Genomic DNA, 24,724 nt, shown 5'->3' with positions numbered 1-24,724 from the left:
GCCTGCCTCTTCTACGTTATAACTAGGTAACCTCAAGCAACTTAGTTACCCGTCTGCTCAATTTCCTCATTTTTAAAAGGAGGATAATATAATCACCAGGATTAGCATGAAGATAAAATTTGATTAATATATGTAAAGTGTTTAGCAAAGCGTCTTACATAAAATAAGTTCCTAATAAATATTAGCTATTATTATTAAAGCAATAAAACGTGCATATTAATTTTTAAACACTGGGTAATGTTAGTTATAGAAGAATTCGAAAAACTGAGGGCCTTTCTTAGGGGACGACATGACATTTTAAATTTCTTGTAGGTTAAAGAGAAAGAAGCAGGCTTTGTGTATATTAAAAACATATAACGACCAACTGACATTTAAACTAAAAGATTAAAGGAGAAATCAAGGAGTAAAAAGGGAAAGATCATTTAAATAATGTTTTATAAAGACACAGAACTTGAACCAAAATATGCTTAAGACTCATGCTCAATCTCATGATTTCCTAAAAAACACCTTAAAAAAGGAATAGATATGAAAGAAATGTGCTGTGTAATTTTGTACTCTAGGACGCACTGGCTATTATAACTTTTAAAGAAGTGTTTTTACAGAAAATGTTAGTAGTAACAAGAAGAAGGCTGTTGGATTTCCTTACATATCGAAAAGCTCCCTACGATTTCAAAGAAGTTGAGCAGCAGGTTTTATGGGCCACAATTTGCCAGCTTGGATTTACATGTCAAATGAAAAGGAAAGATTTGTTCAACTTGAGAAATGATTGCCTTTATAGTGTTATTGCAGAACCCCTTCCCAAAAGAACATCATGAGAGGGAGGAGAGGAAGCCCGTGAGGCAGATTGTATTGTAAAATAAACAGGGCCATGTGATTTTGGTCAAACTATTGGGCTGCTGTATTTATGGGCTTTTTCTAGAGATTGGGGTAATGATAACTATTTGGTAGATATCTGGTGATGATAAGAAATTAGAAAGAGGGAGAGGGGAGAAAAGAGAAGATTTTGAATAATTTTGAAAATTAAAATTAAGAGAGAAACATTTAGGAGCTTCCCTGGTGGCACAGTGGTTGAGAGTCCGCCTGCCGATGCAGGGGACACAGGTTCGGGCCCCAGTCTGGGAAGATCCCATATGCTGTGGAGCGGCTAGGCCCGTGAGCCATGGCCGCTGAGCCTGCACGTCCAGAGCCTGTGCTCCGCAACGGGAGAGGCCACAACAGTGAGAGGCCCGCATACCACAAAAGAAAAAAAAAAAAGAGAGAGAAACATTTAAAATTTAATTAAAAATTATAATATGAGAGAGGGAGAGGGAGAAGAAGTGAGGAGAGAAGAAATAGAAGGAGGAGGAGGACAAGGAAGAGAAGAAACATAGAAGGCAAGGGAGGAGAAGAGAATAGAGGTGCTGGAAATTTGGAAAGTAATATTAATATATACTTCAAAATGCTATTTGGATTAAATAAGATGACCTTCATAAAGGACTCAAGAACTTCTACTCCAAGATGGCAGACTAAGCACACTTGGTGGCTTCTCCCTCCTAAGCAAAATGCATAGAATTAAATTTTTAGTGAACCAGAGAAAGAAAAAAATGCAGATGGATTCTGATTGAACAATGCTATTACCTCTCAAGGCACACATAATACAAAATAGATTAGTTTGCTTTTTTTTTTAAGTAAAAATGGCTCCAAGTTATGTGTCCCTTATCCAAAATTGGCAGGTACTAGGGAGTTGCTCTGGTGTGTTTTTCTTCTATTATTATTTGTAAATTACCTGTGCTGTTTCTTTTTTGGTCTGCATATTGTAAATTGGTTGCTTTTTTTCTTTTTTCAATTGGACATTCTCTGTTTTTAATTGGTGAACTCACCCTATTGGTATTTATTGTGATTTGTGAAATATGTATACTCATTTCTGCTTTCTTATTTTTGTGTTTCCATATCATGATTTAAACTTTTACATTGTTTCCTCTGTTTGCCATCAGGATCAATTCAGTTAAATTTTTTTTCTCTGTTATTACATTTATTTCTATTTTATTTGATACTCTATTTGAAGAACACTTCTATTCATTTGAAACTTGTGCATTATACTTTTATTTCTTTGATCATCACATTTACATTTTAATTCAGTATTTCTCTAACCTTAATTGTCATCCCTCCAAAAATTTAAAAATCATGGATGACATTTTTTCTTTATCTAACTTACCTTGTTCTACTTTTTTTTAACTACAAAGCTTATTTTTGTTCAAATATTACTTCAGAGAAGTTCCATGGGTGGTAAAACTTCAATTCCTTGAATATCTGAAAAATATTGTAGTTGCTAAGGACTGTTTATTGCTCTTTTATTTGAAAATAGCTATATCTATCTATGTATCATGTATATGATATATAAAAGATATATTATGGAATTTAAAAAAATATATAGAAAGACTATATGCTGAACACCCAATTTCAATAATTACCAATATTTTAGTAACCCTGTTTCATTTATTAATCTCTCACCAATCCTACCACATCCTCCACACAAATTTCTGCTTTTTAATTGCCTGGAGTATTTTAATGTAAATCCTGGACATCATGTCATTTCAGCTATCATTAAGCCACTCTGACAAGAATTTTTATATATATATAAAATCACCTGGGCATTACCACATCTGATAAAATTAACAACTACTCAATATCATGTTTTATGCAGTTTATATTCAATTTTCCCAAATTGTCTTAAAAGTGTCCTTGACACGTGCTTTTTAGAAAATACAAACATGATCAAACATTGCCTTTGGATTTCTGTTGCTTAAGTCTATTATCTAATAATCCTCCTTTCTTCCTTTTTTGTTCTATTTATTTGCTAAAGGAACAGGATGGCTTGTCCTTGGGAAAGTTTTACATTCTTTTACGTATAATTTAAAATGCTGCTCTCTTTTATTTTCTGTGAACAGATTTATATACTTTCTATTACATCACATCACGAAAAATATGTCTGGTGACATGCGTTTAGTGAATCCAAGATCAATTTGTAGGTGTAGTGTTATCAGCCTCATCACTCCATTACAAAACAAATGGTTTTAGCATCCATTCATGATATTTGCAAATCTGAATGATAGCTTTGAACAAGTGTCAAATTCTGGAATAAACTGTTTTTCTCGGAATTCTGAGACTATTTTCAATCGAATAGAAATGAATTTAATTCTCATTCACGTAAAGATTTTTTTATTTGCCTAGAGATTTTTAAAGTATATTTTTAATATTCTTGGTGCTCTAAAATTCAATCATGTGCCAAGATGTGAATTATATAAATTTTTTTGTTTGTTATCTTGACATTAAGCCATTTATATCTTTCTTCTATTTGGGATGATTTTTCCTATTATTTTTTTTATATTTTACTACTCCATTTTCTGTTTCTTTTCTTTCTGGAGTTTCTACTTGTTTCCCAGTGCTACCTAAAAAAAGAATTCCTCAATTTTATTCCCTGGAATTACTTTTCATTGATATAACCTTTATTATTATTGTTGTTATTATTGTTATTATTTAATAATGATGATGATGGTAGCAAATATCCTTCTACCACAAGAAAATCAACTCATCCATTCTGGGCTTTCATATTACCATAGTATTTTATTCACAGCAATAGTAGATAATGCAAAAAATTCTATGATGTTGTTTTATAAGTTTTCCCTTCTATTTTTAGAGTATGGAATAGACCAGTATTTTTTACTTTTGTGTCCTCACAAATTTATCTTAGGTGTGCTGTATACTGGACATCCAATAATATCCAATTAATTTTATTAAAAGTCTGGGGACAATCTCAGAACTCTAAGTAACTAGACATTATAAAAGATAAAAATTAGGTTAGAAGTAGTTTAAGGACATTATTTGGGTCCTGGTGCTTGAGGACAATTTTCACTATGTCTAGGTGGGCAGCTAAAAGCCAAGTTTTGGTAAGAATTGTCTACCTCTGATTTCTTAGTCCCTATTTCTTAGTCTCACAAGGCTGGAGACCAGTGAGGGAGGAGAAGCCAGAATGAAAAATCTAAGTCTTTGGGTAGACCATTTAAACTAACTCGACTCCAGGATTTAGGGGGTAAATTCCAGCTTACTCTCTTTAGGTGTATGCTAGGGAAAGAACTGCTTCTGTTTTAAGCATAAAATATCCTTCGTGTGATGCAGCCCAGCTCACCGAGGCTAAGGATTTATGACAAAAATCTTCAAATAATAAGGAAATCAATAATAGCATAAGTTTGCAAGGGCTTTTCTTCTGCTTATTTAGGGACTGGGAAGGTAACTGAATGGTTGTGGTTAATAAAGGTGTCTGATTAAGAATGAGTTCCAGCCATATTCACAGTCTGTCTGTCTTCCCCTGAGCCATGACCTGTGGGCCTGCATTCTATAGAAGTAGGGAGGTAGAAGAACAGAATATTGCAGACTTTGGCATAGGATTCCAAGCTACTTAAAGCAGGAGTACTGGACCTGGAAATGAAAAATTCAGCTTCCTCACTGGAAGAAATATTCTAATGTTCCTTACTGGAAAGAAACAATTTTGCTTCATCAGGATAGACAACTGGCCTGAAATTAGGGAGAGAAAACTAGTCCTTTGACAATCAGAGATTGAATTTAAGCCCCTGATAAACTTAATCCTGATTATTTGACAAGATGATAGAGCATTATTGAAGATATCTCATAAACTGGAAAAACTGATTGCTATAAAGTGTATAATCCTGTAGGTGCCTCATTTTATATGCTTTGTAGTATGGATGTACGAATTTGATTCTCTGTAGTAAAATAGTTTCCTAACCACCATGCCTTGGAATGTATTGCAGCCAAACAGGTATTTTAGAATACCTGAGCACCTGTAAAATATTTACTGCAGGTGTTGGAGGGATGAGATGTAAATATAAGATGATTTTTAAAATAAGATATTTTGAAGGTTATTGAACATAGCAATGGAACAGATAACTCAATTCAGTATACTATCAAAATTTTTGGAAATTAATTACTATAGACTATCAGAGAAGGGAGGGAGTACTACACCATGTGCCAGGAGAGGAATGTGAGTTGGCTCCTGAAATGGGGTTCAGGTTTACACTGGTTTGAGAGGAGAATGGAGACCACGGTGCATGTGTTAAAGCAGGAAAACTGAAAAGTGTGTTCAGCAGAAGTGGTTGAAACACACTAGCCTAAGTGGATAGCATATTTTAGAGTCGAAGGGCTCTGAAAAGATAACTTAGTCTTTATTTTTGAAAGCCTTGAATGTCAGGCTAAGAGTGCAATGTATCCTGTAGGCAGTAGGAAATAACATTTTTGAACAGGGTCATGACATGATAGAAGGTGCATTTTAGGAATACTGACATATCATAAGTATGAAAAATGAATTGCAAGATGGAAAGAGAATGGTTTTTGAAGAATGGTTTTAAAGAAGAATGGATGCTACCCTATAAAGGAATTTAGCCTGTACAGGAATAATAAAATGTCTTTTTAAAAACTGCTGAATAAACATTCAGAAATGCAAAGATAACGTAGTAAAGTGGAAAAATAAAGAATGGGGAAGTGATTCTAAAATTAAAATTGATACAATTTGATCACTAATTTAATATTTTAGGAAAAGTGAAGAAGTCATAGCCCTCTAGTGATACTAATACAAGTTAAAATTTGGGTCATTTCAATCCAGACATACATAACTACTCTTTAAAATTTTAAAAAACCCTATAATTTTAGTAACATGCTTTATTATCTTCCAATTTAAACTCTATCCATATCTGGCAAAAATATAAAGATAGCTCTGAATATCCCTTACCTTTGAAGGGGTCCACCTTGCTTCTATATCTGATATGGATATTGATTTCTTTTTCAATAATTTGAGTGGTTTCAAGAGAGTAAACATTATAATCTTCCTTATTTGAGGGAAGAAAAATTATATTTTTTCAGTATTAAAAAATACATTCCTTAAGGAACTGAAGACTATTTTATTAAGAAAACACAATAAACTTTTAAATTTGAGGTAAAATATTACTAACGAATGTAACTCAGAGAAGTGGGAGAAAAATTCTCCTCTGAGTTACGGACTCCTTTTTCTATGAGGTCTCCCTGGGATTGTCAGATAACGTATGTTAACCCAGCCTTATTTACTGTAATGCCTACATGGACAAGAAATCACCAATTGCACCAAAAAATATAAGCTGCTCAGGGTTCTCAGGACATTTATGTCAATGCATATATCACATTTCTCTCTCTTGATTACAAGTTAAATCTTTCCCAGTCCTATTGTCAAAATTCCCTTATCATGATATCCATGATATACAGGAGATTCTGTCTAAGATTGCTAAATTATATCATAACATACCTGTAAATAGTACACTAATAGGGAAGCTAAGAATGTATAATAAAGCCACTAATAGTTAACATTATGCATGATTCAGGAATGCCTTCCCCTTCTACAAACACTCTCCCTTCAAGTGAGCCCTGTGATTGCTTCATCCTCCATTTTTGCTGTGGTCAACTTTGGTTTCTACTTTAACTTTGTCATTAGTTGGGTATCACTTTTTGCTAAAGTTTGTCATACTTGGTATACATATTAATCCCATAAGCCAGCTCTCAAAATACGTCCTATGTGGTGATTATGCATGATGTTTATGATTGTGGTTCAAAATGGCAACTCAAACACATATATTTATTTCTTCTCCTTTTGAAAATTCACATTGAAACGATAGAAGGAATAAAAGAGAGGAAGATTGTAATCCATTTTAAACAAATAAAACTAAACAGTATACGGTGAGATCCACAGGTTAGAGTCTTTTTTGTATTGTTTTTTTTTTCTTTTTTTAAAGATAAAGATAAAACAAGATTCAGATGAAGATCAGATGTTCAGCATTTTTTTGTACATGAAAAAAACAACTCAAGAATTGATAGCTCCTCAGCAGAATCACAAATAACCAAATTATCTGAGAGGCTGAGGCTACAGTTAAGGAAACCTGTAAGACAATTTGTGGAAATAAGGCAAACTCTCACTTATGTTACACTTTTGGAAGAACTCCAGTGTCTAACGCATGGACACACCAGGGCCTAAACCCAGCTCCTTTAAACCCAGTCTCCATTCAGCATGTATAAAATATACAGTAAAGCAAGTTATTACCACTGAAATCTCCGTGGAAGGACGGTCATGACAGTTGAAATGGTTGAGGTCATAGTCCAACTAATTTCTGGTTGTCACAACAAATATGGAAAAGGAAATCTCTAATATGGTAGTAAACAGTTCTATTTTCCCTGGCATTATATCATTTCTCATTTGCCACAGGTTATTGGAATCACCTGTCAAACACAGACCCTCCTAAGATGGCTACGAGTAGAGGGAAATTTTGATGCAGTTGATAGGCAGATAGTTCAACCCTCCAAGTGAATTTAGGAATGCAGAATGCCAGTGCACTTCATGGTAAATTTAATATGAGTATCTTAAAGAGAAAGAAAGCATTGTGTGTCATCTGATCTTTGAAGGCACTCCTGCTAGAGAATTAGGGGGTATGTGTGTGTGTGTGTGTGTGTGTGTGTGTGTGTGTGTGTGTGATCACTTACTAATTACTAAAAGAAAGAAAAATAGTTTTCAGTAGATATAAAACTACCTCTCTTCATCTCCCTAATCTTCACTTCTATTGAATTTTCAATATAGAAAATAAAAATAAAAGAAATACAAATATTCAATGTTTTTCCTTTGTTGAGAACTAAAGCAATATATGTGGAAGCCTACATTATTTCTCCCCCCAAATTTGGTATTAAACAAACATAGGCATTACAGACTGAATTGCATCCCCCCAAGATTTATATATTGAAGCCCTTACCCACAGTGTAACTATAGTTGGAGATAAGACCAAATAAAAGGAGGTAATAAGGGTTAAGTGAGATCATAAAGGTGGGACACTAATCCCATCAAACTTGTGTTCATAAGGAAAAGGGAGAGAGACCAGATCTACCTCTCTCCCTCTCTCGCCATGCCCACCCAGAGGAAAAGCAACGTGAAGTCACCGCGAGAAGGCAGCTGTCGGCAATCCGAAATTGGCTTTAACTAGAAACCAAATGTTTTGGCATCTTGATCTTGGATTTCTTGCTCAAGAACTATGAGAAAACAAATTTCGGTTGTTTAAGCCACCCAACCTTTGCTGTTTTGTTATAGCAGCCCAAGCAAACTAATACAATAGGCCTCCTTCAGAAATGATGACCTTTCAACAAAATTAAGTGAAAATATTTAATAGGTAGGCGAATCTCAGACTGACCATGAGTGTGAATTTCTATAGTGTGTTTTTCTATACCAGGGAGGATGAAAAGCTAAAAATGACATTTCCCAGACTGTCTTGCAGACTACTCTCCATGGAAATTAGGTTCTGGTAAAGAGATGGATTATTTGAAAAGCAGAGCTGAGGCAGAGGTCATCCCCGTGCTGTCTCAGCTCTTTTCTACCATCCACCTGACCATGGAGACATGGGTTTTTCTGCAGCAGTGTTCCAGGGTCTGGTAACAAGTATTATGAGTCTAAAGAGGCAGTTGCAGGGGTGGGAGCAGCAGCTTCCTGATCCCTAGATTACAGCCTTGACAGGGTGTCTTTGAAGGTGACAGTCACAAGGGATGCTTCCTGATTATGTACACACTGATTTGTAGCAAATGTAGTGACTACCTTTTATTTTGGTCATTCCTGTGGCTTTTTCTGGTAGTCTTTCCTTGAAAGCCAAGACTACATAGACTGCATTTTCAGTCCTAAGTATATTGAAATAACATATTCTTTTTATTCATGGGTGGATATAGGTTTCATGGGAACTAAAATATATACAATTTGGGAGATTCTTATTAAGCAAAATACAAAATTATATGTGCAAATTAGGTATGAAAGTAAATTACTTAGAAAAAAACAAATTATAAACTTTAATAGCTGACAAATACAATGGTCATCACCAAGTATAGAAAATATAAATTAACTTTTAAGAAAATTTAAGTGCTTAATACACATATACATTGTCTTTATTTTTGGAAGGACACACTTTGATCACTTCTTCTTGTGACAATAACTTTGTAATATTTCTAGAGCGATAATAGAGAAAGACAATTCACTTCTGCCTCATTTCTAGCATAGCTATTTGAATATTTTTTTATTTTTGATAGCTGTATGCATGCAACATAATTTCTCATAAAGATATGTCCACTGTATCACTGCCATAGTTTTGTGTCCCCACAATCAGGAATTCTGAAATTCTTATAAATTCTATTTTGGACAATTTCCATTAGAAAAGAATTTATGTGTATATATGTGATCTATATGTATATATGTGTATATATATAATCTCACTTATACAAACACACACACATAACATTTATAATTTTATATGCTGCATTATCAAGTATATTTCTGACAGAAAGAACTTCTGTTTTGTTGACAAATTGATGAGAAACAAATACCAATTATACTTTTACACACGATAACTGAAAGACTACTGTCTCTCTACATTTCAACCTTTCAACCATTGTTTAAGCCTGTTACTGACCTCTTTTAGTGACAGAAGCCAGAGTACTTGTTCATATCTTGATATAAATACTGACCCTGCACTTTCATAGGGTGATGATAGGACTATTCCTAGAAGCCATACCTAAAATGGAAGAGTTAGTAGTAACTTAACTTGTAAGTGAACCACATAAATATATCCCACTAAAGGTAAATTCAATGTGTCTTGAATTCAGCTTTTCCATAGGTAAATCTCCATATTTAATGCAGGGGGAAGTTAACATGTATATTAAATATCTTTATTTGGAAAAATTTTAAAGACAATTGACCAAGAGAATGTAATGTAAAGCCCTCTCCCAGAGCCTTAAAATCTGTACAAATGAGGGCTTCTAAAACTTACTTAGCCTCATGGTAAATCTGCCACTGTATATAGTCATTCTTTCTGCTTAAAATAGTCAGTGGTTTTACTTTCTTGAAAATGAATGCTGATTGTTAAAAGAGACAGAGGTTAACTCTATTATATCCTACACCTCAAAAAAATAATTTTTAAAACATCTATCGCTTTCTCAATTAGAATAAAAGCAGACTTCAACACAGCTTACAATGCTCTACCAGATGTTTTTCCTTGTTCTTTTCCAAACCTGTGTTTAGAAACATGCTTACTATATACTACAACATTGACCTTTCTTCTCTTGCTCAAATTTGGCAAACCAATTCCCACCTGAGGAACCACAGTCATGTTTTTCCAATAGAGTAGTCACTAGCCACATGTGACAATTTGATTTTAAATTAAGTAAAGACAATTAAAATTTATTTTCTCAGCCAAATAGCCACATTACTAATGCCAAATGGTATATGTGACTAATGGCTTCCATATTACACAGCACATATTTTGAACATTTTCATCCTTGCCGAATGTCCCATTGGACAATGTTGGCCTCAAGTGTTCTGCCAGATATTTTCATGCTGATTCGATGTAATCACCTTCCATGCAGCATATCTAGTCACTGTAACTACTGTTGACATCCCCCCAGCCACTATCTTTCCAATTATAGCATTTTCCCCTCTTTGCCATTTATCACTATCTGAATATTTCTTATTTATATATATGATTATTTATTTGTATATTAATTTTTTGTTCTTTGTTTTGATGAGTGGGTATGTATGTTTCAATATGAGGCACATATCCCTAGCATATTCATGAATATTGCCTGGTACATATCATATGTACAAAATTGTTTGTAAATGAATAAAATAATGAAAGAAAAAAGAATCAATTAATTCATTATCATCTTGTTATTTAAAAACAGAAGATATTGCTTTTAAATAAAAAGAATATGATAACTAATAAAACTGAGGTAGTGAAGCACGTACCTGGTACTGCAGAAAACTGAATCAGCCTAAAGAATTCTTTAAGTAGCTTAAGATGTGAATTATGAATTCAAACTCAAATTTTAGGCCCTGTGTAAATATATCACGTAGCAAAATAAATTATTATTGATTGTATTCATCTAGAAATTACCTTTGTTTTAATAATTTTATCTGATGAAAGTTTTTCAGTGCCTATCATTTTTGTCCATTGTTTGGTAATCCTCAGCAAACTTTTTCTGTATTATTGATGCACTAAATAAAATAATATGCATGAATAAATAAAGCAATCTTCTCTTGTTCTGTTTACTAAATAATATGCACTAAAATATTACTAGAATAAATTATCTTTCTTAATTAGTATTTAAACAAGAGATATATACATTTCAGTTATGCTGTTACTTTGTTTTCAATATTTGGAAAGATATTTTGATATTGTTAAAAGTTGTTTAATCAATCTATCCTCATTTAGCTCATCTAAAAGAAAATGAACTCATCCCCAGTTTTCTTTAAACTCTCATTTTATGAGATGACCCTTATTTAGTCTTTGTTGTAAAAGAGACACTGTAATTAGGCAATTGTTTATTTATACAATTTATTTACTATTTTTTTCTTGTGTTCCTTTCTACTTTTGCCACATAATGGTATCTTCACTATCTTTCAAGACCACAACTAAATAATACCTCCTCAATGAAACAATACAGGCAGAATGGACTTTTTCTTTCATCAGCACACACAGAAAAAAATTATTATAACTGAATTCACTCCCTTAACATTTACTTATTTGTTGGTAAACATTACTGTAAGTTATTTAACAGTAATGAATATATCCTACCCATCTATTTAGTTTTCAGGATCTGCACATAGTAAGTCCTTAATAACTTGTACTATATCAAATACTAGTGCACTAGTATTATAGCAAATAGCTGTTCACACAGTTTTAAGACATTAAATGATAAAGAAGACAGCTTTAATATCTAATCAACACTTTACTACATGATGTATTTAATTACATATTTAAAATCTATTGCATGTGAGGAGCTTTCATTTTGTTCATTAAAATAATTTTCTTGCCTTGGAAATGTATTCAAATATTGTATTTCTTTGATAAACTTTAAACAAAGGGGATTATTTATGTATATTCCTAATTATAGAAACTATTAATACCATGAACTGTATTGATTAATTTGTCACTGAAAGATAGGATAAAATTTTACTCTATCAGCTCCCTTATTTATGGGAACTGCTATTAAATAAAAACTTAGGGTACAATATTTGGAAGGATATTAAGTACATAGACACCCTCACCTTGCTGAGTTATTGCATGAGAAACTTAATTACAAAAACAACAATGCTCATGTCACCCATGGTTAAGAAAACATAAGAATTCCACTACATAAATGTATTGCTATTTATTTTTATTACTAATCAAATATAAGCTTTATTTTAGTTTTAGTGACCAATGACTGACATTTAAAATTTTTTAATTTACTCTAGACCTAAATTTCAATGTAGAGTTTATAATAAAAATCAAATCAATATTTATTTATTTTTAAAACAAATAAAAAGCAAATATATCCTATTATAAATATCCAAATTTATCATCTTGAATATGATACATCAAATAGCATAAAAGAAAAAATTCAGAGGTTATTTTCAATTATACATAATATTTGTTTGTAGTAGGCATTTGTTAGATAAAGAAGTTGCCACTGTCCCCAACCTGGCAGTCAATGTAACCGTAAAATACAGTTGTAAAATACAATTTTTTATGCTTTTTTTAAATCTGATAACAGTTTTTTTTTTACTACAACTACTAGTTTATATTTCCCAAGTCAATTATTTGCTTGGCACACTATACATTTACTACTTTCAAATCCCTCAGCACACAATTCTTCTAGGGTACTTGACATTGGTAATCCACTACTGAAAGCTTTCCTCATCACTGGCTGAAGGAGATGGGTAAGTGGAGAGGAGATGAGTAAGAGCAATCTCAAACTCATTCATCTTCCACCTTACAAGATACAGTTTTTCTCTCATGAATGTTTTAATAAATGTGACTTTAATTTGAGTATACTGTTTCACAGAATCTGTCCAGAGATAAAGAATATGTTATTTTTAAGTTTGATTTAGATAAGTATAATAATTATCAAAATTATAAAGTGAATAGATAATAAAAAATTTAATTTACAAGCCACAAATCTTCTATTTTCATAATATCTGACATAGAGTAAGTCCACAATTAAATGTTCAATGAAAGGAAAAAAAATTAAAGAGGAAATTTAAGAAGAAAGAAAATAAAATATGATGTATATTTAAGCTAATTTCATGAAATATATTGTTAATTCCATATAAAATAATTATTATTGCTAATTTCTTCATAATAATTGTTAGGTACTGAATATTGTGTTCAAGAGGTATTATATTTGTGATTAGTTTTTATTGTCATACAAATCTTTACCTGTGTATTTGTAGGCAGGGTGGTGAAAAGAGCAAAGTAATATAAACCCTGGATATTTTTCATAGAGGTCAAGTAAAATATGTCTCCACTAATTAACATCCAGTTTGTGGTTTTTTCCTGAGGCTTGAATAAATATTTTAGGTTGTCCAAATATTATCTTTCTTACTTGAAATGCTATATGATACAGACACAATAATAACATGTTACTGATGCACATTTATTTACTGTGAGACACTGAGGAGTTAAGAAGACCTAATTAGAATACCTCTCAGTGTGATGTCTCCTGAAGTACTTTGTTTAGATCATAAACTCAGCACTTAACCCACAATTTAAGGTCTATGTGCCATCATGCAAATGTTTTTGCCAAAATATCAAGCAAATTCATGGCAAGGATATTTTAGATGAACATTAAATTGTTTTGTTTTTATGCTTATTTTTTTGCTATGATAAACAATGTTATGAACATTGTTATGCATGTTTGCTATACCACATAACCAATAATTTCTGCTAATCATAAACCTAAGAGTGACATTCTATGTAGATTATACATGGGTTCAACTTTATGAGGCCAAACTGTTTTCCTAAGTGTGTGCACCAATGTACAGTTCTGCCAATGATGTACAAAATTTATGTGGCTCTATAATTTCACCATTTGGTTTCATGAATATATTGATTTTTTTCAGCTGAATGGGATTAAAATTATATCTCATTTTAGTCTTAAATTATATTTTTTTGGTTACTAATGAGGCTAAATGTTTCTAAATTTAATCAACATAAATATTTTCTACTTTGTGAAATGATTGCTCTCACGTATTGCTCATTTTACTGTTGTATTTTTAAATTTTGATTGATAGGAATTTTTTGTATATTCTGGATGTTAATTCATTGTCAGTTTATGGTGATTTTGAAGCACACTATTTCTTAACTCTAAAATACTTTAACTTTTAATTAATTAAAAAAAATTCTAATAATAAGAAAACTGAAACTGTGTCCAATACGGAGGAGTAGGAAGACCCAGAGTTCACCTCCGCCCATGGACACACCATAATTACAGCTATTTACAGAGCGCCTATCTGTGAGAATGACCTGAAGACTAGCAGAAAAGATTTTTCACAGCTAAACTTATAAAGAAGGAGCCACAATAATATGGGTAAAAGCAGCAGAGACATGGTATAGTCAAGACCACACCCTCAAGTAGGCGACTCACAAACAAAAGGATAATCACAATTGCAGAGATTTTCCCCAAGGAGTTGAGGGGTCCAAGCCCCACATTAGGCTTCCCAACCCAGGGTCCCATACTAGGAAGTTGAGCCCCCAGAACATCTTGCTGTGAAGACCAGCAGGGTTTGAATATGGGAGAGCCAGAGTGCTGCAGGAAAGAGAAATTTCACTCTTAAAGGGCATACACAGAATATCACATCCTCTGATCCCAGCACAGAGGCAGTAATTTGAAAGGAGTCTGGGTCAGACCACCTGCTGATCTTAGAGAGCCTCCTGGAAAAGCAGGAGGCAACTGATATTCCTCCTGGGGACACAAACATTGGTGGTAGCCATTTTAGGAAGCTTATTCTACCACAAGGATACTAGTGCTAGAAAGCACTATTTTGGAGTTCTCCCTCTAGCCTATTAGAGCCAGGGGCTTACCTACCCACCAGCAGGCTGGCAGTAGCTCCAAGACGACCCAGAACTGCAACCAGCTGTTCCAGTGGACTGGCAGCCACTACTTCAGGTAGGGTCTGGCAGCCAAACAGGCCAGGGGCAACCACAATAGAAGGACCCATTTAGCCTACATGGGGGCACCCTAGAGCATATAGCTATGGTGAACAGAGGGGAGGGTGTTGCTGGGCCCTGTAGTACATCTCCTACATAACGCCACTTCTCCAAAATTGGGAAATGTAACTGATTTACCTAATACATAAAAATAAACACAGAGAATTAGGCAAAGTGAGGCAAAAGAGGAGTATGTTCCAAATTAAGGGATAAGACAATTCCCCAGAAGAAAAAACAAGTTGAAATGGAGATAAGCAATTTACCTGATAAATAGTTCAAGGTAATGATGAAAAAGATGCTCAATGAACTCAGGAGAAGAATGTATGAACACAGTGAGAAGTTTAATAAAGTGTTAGAAAATATGAAAGAAGATCCAAACAGAGCTAAAGGATACATTAACTGAAATTTAAAAAATATGATAGAAGGGATCAACAGTAGATTAGATGATAAAAAGGAACAGATCAGTGATCTGGAAGACAAAGTAGTGGAAATTACCCAAACTGAACAGAAAAAAAAAATTTTTTTTTAAGAATTTTTAATAAAGCATAGTTTTAAAGACCTCTGGGACAATACCAAGCATACTAATATTAACATTACAGGAGTCATGAAGGAAGAGAGAAAGAGATAGAGCCCTTATTTGAAGAAATAATAGGTAAAATTTTCCTCACCTTGGGAAGGAAACAGACATTCAAGTCCAGGAGGCACTGAGAGAACCAAAAGATGAAACCAAAGATCTCTCCACCAAACACATTATAATTAAATGGCAAAAATTAAAGAAAAGAGAGACTCTTAAAGCAGTGGGACAAAAGCAACTAGTTTCATATAAGGAAACTCCCCAAAGACTATCAACCAACTTTTCAGCAGAAACTGCATGAAAGTGATGAAAGGGAAAAAACTCACAAACAAAAATACACTACCCAGAAAGGCTAGAGTATTCTGAATTCAGAATTCAATTCAGAATTCATTGACAATGGAAGGAGAGATAGAGTTTTACAAACAAGCAAAAGCTAAGAGTTCAGCACCACTAAACCAGCTTTACAAGAAATGTTAATGACTTCTCTAAGCAGAAAAAAAAAACACAACTAGAAAAACAAAATTTATGAAAGAAAAACTCTAATTGGTAAAGACAAACATATAGTAAAGATACTAGAACAACCACTTATAAATCTAGTAGTAATACAAATATTTATAAAGACAAAAGTAGTAATACCATCTTTATGTACAGTAAGTAGTAAAGGGATACACAAAAAGAATGTAAAATAACATGTCAAAACATTAAATATGGATGGGAAAATAAAAATGCAAAATATAGATATAGATATCATTATGGTAACAACAAACCAAAAATCTACAGTAGATACACACACAGAAAAGAGTAAAGAATCCAAGCATAACACCAATAATAGCCATCAAAACACAATAGAAGACAGCAAAAGAAGAAAGAAAAACTACAAAACCAATCACAAAACAATTAACAAAAACAATGAACAAAATGGCGATAAGTACATCCCTATCAATAATTACTTATGTGTAAATGGATGAAATTCTCCAATCAGAAGACAAAAGTGGATTGGATTAAAAAAACAAGACCCATATATATGGTTTCTACAAGAAATTCATTTCAGATCTAAAGACACACACATACTGAAATTGGGGGATGGGAAATGTTATTCCATACAAAAGGAAATGAAAAGAAAACTGGGGTAGAAATACTTATATCAGACAAAATAGACTTTAAGACAATACCTAACAAGAAACAAAGAAGGACATGACATAATGACAAAGGAATCAATCAACAGGAAGATATAACAATTGTAAATATATATGAACCCAACAAAGGACACCTATATACTTAAAGCAAATATTAACAAACACAAAGTGAGAAATTGACAGTAACACAATAATAGCTGGGGACTTTAACACCCCACCTACATCAATGGACGCATCATCCCAACAGAAAATCAATAAGGAAATACTGATTTTAAATGATACATTAGATCAGGCAAAATTAATAGATATATATATATATAAAACATTCCATCCAAAAACAGCAGGATATACATTCTTGTCAAGTGCGCATGGAACCTTCTCTATGACAGATCTCTTGCTAGACTACAAAACAAGTCTCAATAAATTTAAACATATCAACAGTGTGAGACTAGTAATCAACTACAAGGGGAAAAAAACTGCAAAAAAAAAAACATGTGGAGGCTAAACAATACACTACTAAACAACCAGTGAATCACTGAAGAAATCAAAGACAAAATTAAAAAAATACATGGAGACAAATGAAAAAGGAAACACAAAGATCCAAAAATCTGTGAGATAAAGCAAAAGCAGTTCCAAGAGAGATGTTAGCAGCAATGTTAATAGCAAAACAAGTCTACATCAGGAAACAAGAAAAATCTCAAACAATCTAAACTTATAACTAAAGGAACTAGGAAAAGAAGAACAAACCCAAAATTAGTATAAGGAAAAAAATTAAATCAGAGCAGAAATAAATAAAATAGACTAAAAAACAATAGAATAGATCAATGAAACTAAGAGCTGTTTCTTAGAAAAGATAAATAAAATTCATAAACCTTTAGCCAGTCACCAAGAAAAAAAAGGGACAGGGCTCAAATTTAGAAATGAAAAAGAAGTTACAACTGATACCACAGAAATACAAAGGATTATAAGATATTACTATGAACAATTACACAGCAATAAAATGGACAACCTAGAAGAAATAGATAAATACCTAGAAATGTACAACTTCCTAAGATTGAATCAGGAGAAATAGAAAATATAAACAAATCAATTAACAGTATGGAATTGAATCAGTAATGAAAACTTCCCAACAAAGAAAAGTCCAGGACCAGAGAGTTTCACAGGTGAATTCTACCAAACATTTAGAAAAGAGTTAACACCTACCCTTATCAAACTATTCCAAAAAATTGAAGGAGATGGTTCCACACTAATTCTACAAGACCAGCATCACCCTGACACCAAAACCAGACAAAGACACCACAAAACAAGAACAAACAATGTTAAGAAATTTTTTCAAAGAAGTAGAAGTAGTATGATACCAATTTCTTGTTATTTAAATATATTAAAAATTGTTGGCTGTATAAAACAATAATATAGTGTAGGATTTATAATATTTGTAAATGAAAAATACAGAAAACAATAGTACAGAGTTTGGAAAGGGAGAAATGGAAGTATAATATTGTAATGTTCTCACACTATGCTTGAGGAGATATATAACTTGATATCAATTGAAGGAAATTAAATTATATATTCCATAAACCCTAAAGCAATCTCTAAACAATGATCAAAGAAGAGAAGCTAATAAGTTTACAAAGAAGATAAAATGTAACCATAAAAATAGATAATTAATTGAAAGGAAGGGTTGGAAAGAGGTAAAATGATAATATAGAATAGATGAGACAAACAGAAACAAATAGCAACAAAATATTTACAACCAACCATATCAATATCACACAAAATATAAATGGTTTAAATTTCAAGGCAGAGCTTATAAGATTGAATAAAAAAGAATCACACAACTAAATGCATCCTATAACAAATACATTTTAAATAAAAGATCTACAGGGCTTCCCTGGTGCGCAGTGGTTGAGAGTCCACCTGACAATGCAGGGGACAATGGGTTCATGTCCCGGTCCGGGAAGATCCCACATGCCGTGGAGCGGCTGGGCCCATGAGCCATGGCCACTGAGCCTGTGCGTCCGGAGCCTGTGCTCCACAACAGTAAGAGGCCCATGTACAGCAAAAAAAAAAAAAAAAAAAAAAAAAAAAAAAAAAGAGCTACAAGTTTAAAAACTTTTAAAAGGCTTTGTTAAAAGAAAATGTCTTTCTAACTCAAAGCAAAATAGAGCTAGTGTAGCCACAATATTATAAAAAAAATAGAATTCAAAGCAAAGAATATTGCCAGAGATAAAGATTATTTCCTAATAATACTTGATTCATCAAAGGACATAATAATCTCAAATTCTATGTACCTAATAAAAGATTTTCAAAAAATATGAACCAGGGCTTCCCTGGTGGCACAGTGGTTGAGAGTCTGCCTGCCGATGCAGGGGACACAGGTTCGTGCCCCGGTCCGGGAAGATCCCACATGCCGCGGAGCGGCTGGGCCCATGAGCCATGGCCGCTGAGCCTGCGCGTCGGGAGCCTGTGCTCCACAACGGGAGAGGCCACAACAGTGAGAGGCCCGCGTACCGCCAAAAAAAAAAGATTAAAAAAAAAAAAAAAAAGAACCAAAACCAGCATATAAGCAAGCAGAGTGAACAAAAAGCACGGTATAGAGATTTCAATTCCCCTTTCAGTAAGTGACAAAACAAATACATAGAAAATTAGTTATGGCATAGAGAACTTATTCTGTCAATCAACTTGAACTAATTGGCATTTATAGAATAATTGTCTACTCAACAACTGGAGTTTTTGTTTTCCAGAACACATGACATATTTACCAAGGCAGATCACATTCTGGCATAAAACACCCTTCAGTAAATTTTAAAATATTCAAGGGATACATAGTGTGTTCCTTGGCCACATAAAATTAGAAACATTTAAAAAGTAATAAAATGTTCCTATATAATCCATGGATCAAATAAGAAATGAAAAGGGAAATTTGAAATTATTTGGACTGAATGAAAATGAAACAGAATATGTCAAATTTTGAGGAATGTGACTAAAGCAGTACTAGAGGAAAATTTGTGGCACTAAATATGAATATTAGCAAAGAATACTCAATGTTAGCAAATGACTCAAAATCAATAGCCACATCTTCCATTTTAAGAAATGAGTAAATATAAGCTTATCAAATACAAATTAAGTAGAAGAAATAATCAAAAATAAATATGAAACAAACAAAATACAATAGGGAAATCAATAGTACCTAAAGCTGGTTCTTTGATAAGATCAAAGTTGATAAATTTCTAGTCATAAAGACCAAGAAAATAGAGAGAAAACACAAATTACTATATAAGGCATGAGAAACAGTACAGATTGTACATTCATTAAAGGATAATAAGGGAATGTTATGAACAACTTTAAGGAATATATGCTACCACTTAGATAAGATGGAAAAGTTCCTTGAAGGACACAAACTACCTAAGAACTTATTGAGAAAAAATATGTAACATGGGTAGCCTCACATCTTCCATACAAATTGAAATTTTAACAAAATCTGTCATACAAAGGAAACTTCACACACAGATATTGTCACCAGTTCATACTGTCAAGCATTTAAGGAAGAAATAATACGAAATTCATGCAAACTTTTCCAGAGATGAAAAGGAAGGAATGCTTTCCAAGTTATCCCATAATGTCAGAATTACCTAGATACCTAAACCAAAGATATTATAAGAAAAGTAGACTGTAGACTAATATCTTCATAACACTATTGCAAAATTTTAAAACATGTTTTTAACATCTTGAATGAAACAATGCATAAAAAAGAAAATACATTTGAAACTGAGGTTTCTCAAAGGAGTGTGATGTTTGTTCAACATTCAAAAATCAAGAAATACAATTGACTATGTTGAAAACCTAACAAGAAAAACCATATGCTCCTTTCAAAATATGCAGAAAAGACATTTTTTTTCAAATTCCAACATTCATTCCTGATAAAAGATCTCATCACACTAGAATTTGAAGGTATCTTCTTTTATATGATAAAAAACATCTGAGTTAAGATCATACAAAATGATAAATGACTGAATGCTTTTCTCCTAAAATCACAATACAAAAAGGGTGCCTGCTCTCACCACTTCTATTCATCATTGTACTGGAATTCTAGCCAGTGCAGTAAAGCAAGAAAAAGAAAACAAGCAACTGATTTGAAAGGAAGACATTAAACTGTGTCAATGTACGTCTATGACTGTCTATGTAGACAGTACAATGGAACGTATTGTATAAAAAATCCACTGGAATGAATAATTATATTTAGTGATGTTGTAGGATACAAAGTTAGCTTATGAAAGTCATTTTTCATTCTATTTACTACCAACAAACATTTAGTAATTGAAATTTAAGAAAAATAATACCACAAAAATAGCCTCAAAATATGAAATACTTAAGGATAAACCTGGTACGTGATCAACTCAATAGACCTGAAAAGATAAATGCACGAAATAAAACAACCATTCCTAATCAAAGATCTACACAAACTAGGAGTAGAAGGGAACTTCTTAAACAAGACAAAGACCCGTATGAGGAATCTACAGCTGCCACTTTATTTAATGGTGAAAAACAGAATTATATTACCCTAAAAGCAAGTCAGGATATCAACTCTCACTACTTCTATTGATCTATCCATATGTGTGTGTATGTGTACTTATATATGCATATAAATTATGTTACCTATATCATATATAACATAAATAAGATGTATATATTAATGCATATATTATAGTAAATTTTATGACATACATTATAGTAAAATTTATAACTGATATGTGATCAATAAGTATAACTTAAGAAATATGGTGATTTTGATGCTACTAATCAAGTAATAATTATAGATAGTAAGTAGATAGATGGACTTAGAAAAAAGTAAGCATGCTATAAAATATTCTTTCTGGATACAATGTTTAATTATTATGGTACTTGGAGTCAAAATACTGAGGCAAACATAGCAAAAATGAAAGAAACATCCATCAAAATATGTCTTTCTCTTTAAATATATTAAATTATTTGACATAAATGTCAGAATGATTGAAAGGATAAATTGTACAAAGAAATTTTAAAGTATTAGTCTATCTCATTTGATGCATAATTTATACAAGATATTGTTTATAAGGGATTAAGCACAGTGTAGAGAAATGCATAGAAACTAACAGATGATGGTATGTGTGCAGTATTGGGACCTGTATTTCAGCATTCAGAGACTTAATTTCCTGATTTGCAAGATTACCTGGCAACTTATTACATGAGTTTTGTTTTGTTCATACAATTTGGGGTTTTGTTTATAGATATTACATGGCATAAATAATGACAAAAATGCATAATGGAACACACAACTTCCAAAAAGTTTAGAAAATATTCAGTACACTTAAATATGTGTAATTTATTGGTATAAGAAACATAAACTCTATTCTTTGATAATAAAGATTGAAAATTTTAGTTAGTAAATATCTTTAAATTACTTAAAGAATTTCTCTCAAAGTTTCAGTCGCCTAAAAAATTAATCTGCTGGAATATTTGACTGAGTAGGTAATGGTAAATTCATCTCATGACATTACTTAAATCTGACATTAGATTTTTTTGTTGAAATAGATTGGAAATATTTATTGTTTTGTTTTTACCTTTTTTTTTTTTCTTTTGCGGTACGTGGGCCTCTCACTGTTGTGGCCTCTCCCGTTGCAGAGCAACATGCTGCGGACGCACAGGCTCAGCGGCCATGGCTCACGGGTGCAGGCGCTCTGCGACATGTGGGATCTTCCCGGACCGGGGCACGAACCCATGTCCCCTCCATTGGCAGGTGGACTCTCAACCACTGCGCCACCAGGGAAGCCCCTATTGTTTTGTTTTGATAACTCTGATATTTATGTTTAAGCATCCTGTTTCTCACCCTGTAGAGAAGCCTATCCAGTAAGTGTATTAGGATACATTTGGAGGAAAGACAAGGCAATCTTAAGAACTAATGGAATGTTGTTGGGAAAATGACAGCTAAGGAAAAAAATTGAAGCTGTTAGCATGGTGGTAATAGTACAACTGCAAACTCAAATGGAAAGGGTCGGGTAAGAATAGCAAATAAGGGCAGAGAATAGTCTTATTCAGATTTAGATACAATAAAGTGTCACTTAGCACAGTTGGAAACATGCTTTGAAGTAAGACTACAAATACTACAAAAAGAGGAAAAAGTGATCAAAATTTAGCAGGTCATTGGTGGAAACAAATGAAGAACTTTGTAAAACCAAAAATTTGCTTTGGGTCGTCTGTAGGTGTGATCTTCAAAGTTAAAGTAAAATAAAATACAGTTTTAAATAGTCAAGGGCTTTCAACGAATGAGAAGTATAGTAGATTTTAAAGCCATGAGTAAAATTACTTAGCAATACCTAAAGCTATAGATACTGATAATTATCTACCTGTGGTAGAGCCAGATTTTTTTATTGTTGTTTAGTGTGTGTGTGTGTGTGTGTGTGTGTGTGTGTGTGTGTCTGGGGGCGTCCATATGAACCCTAAAAAGTAATTGCTAGGAGTAAAGTAAAAAGCCAGAAAGAATCAACGTCCACATTAGTAAATCTAATATTTAAAACTTTAAGGGTATGTTTCAACAGATTATGTCTTTTCCTTTTGTCAGTGATAACTTTTAAATAAGTTAATGCTCTTCTCTATATTAACTGTTAAATTCATAGTTAGTTGTCCTTGTGGTTAGATAAGGAAGAAAAAGAATATGAAGACAAGGATGAGAAAAGCCATTTTACTTTATCATGATGTAATACCTTGCTTACTTTTTTAATTAAAAAAGTAATATATTGGGCTTCCCTGGTGGCGCAGTGGTTGAGAGTCTGCCTGCCGATGCAGGGGACACAGGTTCGTGTCCCGGTCCAGGAAGATCCCACATGCCGTGGAGCGGCTAGGCCCGTGAGCCATGGCCGCTGAACCGGCGCATCCGGAGCCTGTGCTCCGCAACGGGAGAGGCCACAACAGTGAGAGGCCCGCGTACCGCAAAAAAAAGAAAAAGTAATATATTAATTCAAATTATTAAGAGATTGTCTTGTTGGTTTTTATTACCTTTTTTAGTCACTCCAAAAATGTTGCAATCACGCACAAAAAAAGAGACTAGGAAAGTCACTGATAGTTGATATTAGTAATAAAAGTAGAGTAGACACTACTTTTAGAAAAATTAAAGTGCTGCTAGAGAAAATACATCTATATAGAAAAGAATATTGAAAAAGACATTGTAATGCAAGAGATAACTATGAAAGTAAAGATGAAAGCTGCAAATAAAGATACAACTTCCTTAAGTATTTTTCCTATTAATTTTTAAGCAATCTAAGCTTATTTAGGACTTGTTTCAGTTGTATAAGAACCACCTTATTCCTGATTGACACATACACACTACTATACATAAAATAGGTAACTAATAAGGACCTACTGTACAGCACAGGGAACTCTACTTAATATTCTGTAATGGCCTATATGGAAAAAGAATCTAAAAAAGAGTGGATATAGGTATTTGTATAACAGATTCACTTTGCTGTAAACCTGAAGCTAACACAACATTGTAAATTGATTATACCCCCAAAAAGTTAAAAAAAAAGAACCATCCTATTCCTATTAAGGAATTCCTATTACGGCTTAGAATGATTACTTATTGTCTCTCAGTAAGATTCTGTGGGTTTATTGGGCTATTCTTCTGTTCCACATGGTTGGTGGCTGGGACGCTAGAACAATTGAAGCCTTAGACTCAACTGTGGGTTCAGTTACTGGTGTTGGCCAGAGGCTTGATTCCCTTCCAAAGACCTCTTCCTGTGGTTGCTTAGAATGCCTTAGGGCATAATGGCTGGATTCCAAGATGCATTCAAGGAGGAATCATTCCAAGACAAAAAAGTGAAATTGGTCAGGACAAGTAAGGGAATCCATGTGGGAGAGAACTTCCCAAGGGCCCACACAGAGAAGCCCAGTCACTAAAAGGCACAGAGAATTTTCTA

This window comes from Phocoena phocoena, chromosome 1, assembly GCF_963924675.1.
Source record: "Phocoena phocoena chromosome 1, mPhoPho1.1, whole genome shotgun sequence".
NCBI classification, from domain to species: Eukaryota; Metazoa; Chordata; class Mammalia; order Artiodactyla; family Phocoenidae; genus Phocoena; species Phocoena phocoena.
The sequence above is the reverse complement of the archived record's forward strand: the minus strand, read 5'-3'. Positions refer to the sequence as shown.